Source organism: Nicotiana tabacum, chromosome 18 (assembly GCF_000715075.1).
Source record: "Nicotiana tabacum cultivar K326 chromosome 18, ASM71507v2, whole genome shotgun sequence".
In the NCBI taxonomy this organism is placed as follows: Eukaryota; Viridiplantae; Streptophyta; class Magnoliopsida; order Solanales; family Solanaceae; genus Nicotiana; species Nicotiana tabacum.
Genome location: NC_134097.1, coordinates 99427798 through 99432784, shown reverse-complemented (window position 1 = coordinate 99432784; position 4987 = coordinate 99427798).

The following is a 4987-nucleotide window of genomic DNA, read 5'->3' as shown; positions in this document are numbered from 1 at the left end:
GCGTCTTTTATCCAACAATTCTATGCTCAAAATCTGATGCTAGGTTCTCTAACTTCGACCGGGATAAGAATGGTGTTGCTCTGATACTAGATTTCGATGTTGTGCGGTACGCCCATAGAACTTCGGGCAGTATCTCTCTCCATTTCCCTTTAGAGTCGATCAATCTTTTTTTAAGGTTCTGAATGATGGTTTTATTAGTCGATTCGGCTTGTCCGTTCCTGCTGGGATGATAAGGCGTCGATAGGATTCTTTTTATCTTGTAATCCTCGAGAAATTTAGTCACTTTGCCGCTAATGAATTGCTTTCCATTATCACATACAATCTCGGAGGGTATCCCAAATCGACATATGATGTGATCCCAAATGAAGTCTATGACTTCTTTTTCTCTGACTCTCTCGAAAGCCTGTGCTTCAACCCACTTAGAAAAATAATCAGCTATAAATAAAATAAACTAAGCTTTACCTGGGGCCGATGGAAGAGGGTCCGCGATGTCCATTCCCCATTTCATGAACGTTCATGGGGATAAGACCGAATGGAGCTGCTCTCCGGGCTGGTGAATCATTAGTGCATACCTTTGGCATTGGTCGCATCATCGAACAAACTCCTTTACATCCTTCTCCATATCGGTCTAGTGGTATCCTGCTCTAATTATTTTGTGGACCAACGACTCGGCACCAGAATGATTTCCACAAGTGCTTTCGTGAATTTCTTGTAAGACGTAATCGGTATATCTCGGTCCCAAACATATTGAAAACGGTCCATCGAACATCCTTCTAAACAACATTCCATCTTCAGACAAAATGAACCATGCTGCCTTTGTGCGCAGAGCTCTCGACTCCTTTGGATCCGATGGGAGATTTCCGTTCTTAAAGTACTCGATATACTTGTTTCTCCAATCCTAGGTCAAACTCGTGGAGTTTATTTCAGCATGGCCTTCTTCAATCACCAATCTCATGAGTTGCATGACAATCCCCTAGTTGAGTTCGTCATCTTCGACCAATGAATCTAGATTGGCAAGAGCATCGGCCTCGCTGTTCTGTTCTCGAGGTACATGCTGCAAGGTCCATTCCTTAAACCGATGGAGAGTCGTCCATAGTTTATCCGAGTATCTTTGCATTCGGTCTTCTTGGACTTCAAAATTTTTGTTAACTTGGTTTAATACGAGGAGGGAATCACACTTAGCCTCTATGACCTCTGCTCCCAAACTTTTAGCTAGTTTGAGACCTGCAATCATGGCCTCATATTCGGCTTCATTGTTAGTCAATTTTGTAGTTCTAATAGATTGTCTAACTATATTACCCATGGGTGATTTTAGTACGATGCCTAGTCCGGACTCTTTCACGTATGAAGCACCATCCGTAAAGAGAGTCCAGACTCCCTAAGATGTACCCGATTTCATCAGTAGTTCCTTTTCTACCTCGGGTGCGAGGGTCAGTGCAAAGCCAGCCACGAAGTCTGCCAAGATTTGAGACTTGATGGCGATTCTGGGTCGATACTCAATATCATACCCACTAATTTCGAAGGCCTATTTGTCCAATCGGCCCAACAATTTGGGTTTGTCCAAAACATTTCGAAGAGGATAAGTTGTCACAACACATATTGGATAACATTGGAAGTATGACTTTAGTTTCCTAGAGGCACTAATTAAAGCAAGCACTAATTTTTCTAAGCATGGATATCTAGTCTCGGCCTCACCTAAGGTCCGACTAACATAATATACTGGGAATTGCACACCTTGTTCTTCTCATACCAGGACTCCACTTACCGCTATCTTTGAGACTGCCAAATACAAGTAAAGTTGTTCGTCCATTTTCGGGATATGAAGCAGCGGCGGGCTCGATAAGTATCGCTTTAGTTCCTCTAGGGCCTGCTGGCATTCCGGAATCCATGCAAAATTGTTCTTCTTCCTAAGTAGTAAGAAGAATCGGTGACTCCAATCTCAGGACCTCGAAATGAATCGCCCCAAGGCAGTTATGCACCTGGTTAGCCTCTACACCGCCTTTACATTATTGACGACCTTGATATACTCGATAGCATTCATTTTATCGGGGTTGATCTCGATCCCCCAATTGGACACCATGAAGCCGAGAAACTTGCCCAAGCCAACCCTGAATGCACACTTTTTTTGGGTTGAGCTTCATATTGTACTTCCTTAGTACATCGAAAGTCTCCTGCAAAAGTTTCAAATGGTCCTCTACTCGCAGGGACTTAACTAGCATGTCATCATTATAACCTTCCATAGATTTCCCTATTTATTGTTTGAACATTCGATTTACTAGGCGTTAATAGGTCATACCAATATTTTTTAGTCTAAATGGCATTACATTATAACAATAGGTGCCATACTTAGTGATAAACGAGGTCTTTTCCTGGTCTTCCGGGTTCATCTGTATTGGGTTGTACCCAGAGTAAGCATCGAGTAAACTAAGAGTCTCATGGCCGGCCGTGGCATCGATCATATGATCGATGTTAGGCAAGGGAAAAGAATCCTTGGGGTATGATTTATTCTGGTCTTTATAATCTACACACATCCTAAGTTTGTTTCCCTTCTTAGGGACTACTGCTACATTTGCTAACCATTCGGGATACTTTACTTCCCGAATGGATCCTATTTTGAGAAGTTTGGTTACCTCATCTTTGATGAAGGCATGCTTTACCTCGGACTGAGGCCTCCTTTTTTGTTTCACCGGGCGGAACTTCGGGTCCAAGCTTAGTTTGTGAGTAGTGATCTCCGGTGGGATCCCTCTCATATCGAGATGGGACTAGGCAAAACAATCCATATTAGCTTTAAGGAATTGAATAAGTTTTTTCTTGAACTCTGGAGTTAACCCTATGCCCAGGTATACCTTTCAATCGGGGAGATGCTATATTAGTATGATTTGTTTCAGCTCTTCGAACGTTGATTTTGTGGCGTCAGAATCATTGGGGATATGAAGGATCGAGGTATCATATATTCATCATCTTTGTAAGTTTATTGCTCCTATGGTTGGGACAAGGTTGGTGACTATGGTTGCTATTTGACTTCCTGCTTTCCCTTTAAATTTGATCCCTTTGCTGATGAAAGTGCTGATACTGGTATCACCTCGTCGACTGCAAACATCTCCTTAGCAGCGGGTTTCTCTCCGTACACTGTTTTGACTCCCTCCAATGTTGGGAACTTCAGGACTTGGTGAAGGTTCGGGGGTACTGTTCTCATGTTATGGGTCCAAAGCCTTCCGAGCAGGGCATTGTACCTGATGTCACCCTCTATTACATGAAACTTTGTTTCCTGGATAGTCCCAACCACGTTTACTAGCAAAGTAATCTCACCTTTGGTGGTTTCTCTCACCATGTTGAAGTAGTTAAGTACTCGGCCTGCCGGTACAATTTGATCTTGTAGGATGGGCTATTCTATGACCCTTGATCGAATAATGTTGGCCGAGCTACCTGGATCAATCAAAACACGTTTAACTTGAGTTTTATTCATAAGGACAGCTATTACCAGTGCGTCGTTATGAGGTTGTTGGATCCCTTCTGCATCCTCGTTGTTGAAGGACAAGGTCTCTTTCGGTAAGTAGTCCCCTGTTCGTTTTTCCCTTACGATCGTCACCTTGATACATTTAAATATTGGTCCTTGGGGAATATCGACCCCTTGACGATCATATGAATCACTTGTTGTGGCTCTTCTTGGCCGTTGTGTCCGTTTGAATCTCTATTTTTGAAGTGATTCTTGGCCCGATCACTTAAGAATTCTCGAAGATGCACCTCATTGAACAATCGGGCTACTTCCTCCCATAGCTGTCTATAATCTTCTATTTTATGGCCATGGGTACCATGATACATGCATATTTGGTTCAGATTTCTCTGGGCCAGATCACTTTGCAGAGGTCGAGGCCATCTGGTATCTTTGATACGTTCGATGGCCGATATGATTGTGGATGCATCTACGTTGAAGTTATATTCTGACAACCGAGGTGCTTCTTTGGGCCTGGCATCCCTATCGAAACTAGTCTTGCTCATGAGACCTTAGGAGCTCTGTGCTTAGCCATTCCTTCTTTCATTTCGATTGGGCTTGCATCTGGGTCCGTCATTTCTTTGGTCTCCACCGTATGGCTGATATTGATCTCTATTCGATCGTGGTTCCCGATCAATGTCCCTTTTAACTCTGTCGATGGGCCTGCTTGGATAAACGGACCCGAAAAGAGCCCCCTACTGATCATCTTTGACCCTAATCTTTTACTGTTATCAATTATGTACATCGGTCCAAGAGATAGCTAGATATTAGATCAAATTCTGCTTTAATTGATGTGAAACTATGGAACTCCAATCGTTGAGACCTTGAGTGAAAGCTTGAATAGCCCAATCATCGGTGACCAGTGGTAAATCCATTCATTCCATTTGGAATCGAGATACGAATTCCCTGAGCATTTCATTGTCTTTCTGTTTTACCTTGAAAAGGTCCGACTTTCTTGTAGTTAATAGCTCCGACGTTTGACTTTACAAAAGAATCTGCAAGCATAGCAAACGAGTCAATCGAATTAGGTGGTAAATTATGATACCATATCATAGCATACTTCGATAGAGTCTCCCCGAACTTCTTCAGCAATACGGACTCAATCTTGTCATCTTCCAAGTCATTTCCCTTAATGGCGCACATGTATGAGGTGACGTGCTCATTTGGATATGTTGTCCCATTATACTTCGGGATCTCGGGCATATAGAACTTTTTGAGGATTTTCTTTGGATCCGCACTTGGGGGGAAAGGTTTCTGTACAAACTTTTTGGAATCTAGTCCTTTCAATATCGGTGGTGATCCCGAGATTTGATCGACCCCGGGAGTTATAAGTTTCCACCTTCTTATCATTTTCCTTGATCTTCTTTTCCCCTGTCTCAATTCGCTTTGTCGGTTCTTCAAGCATTTTTACTATAGCAGGATTGGTCTCCAATTCTCCTCCATTCGATCTCTTTAGCACTGATTCGGCTCTATGAACAAGTTCTTATGATGTCT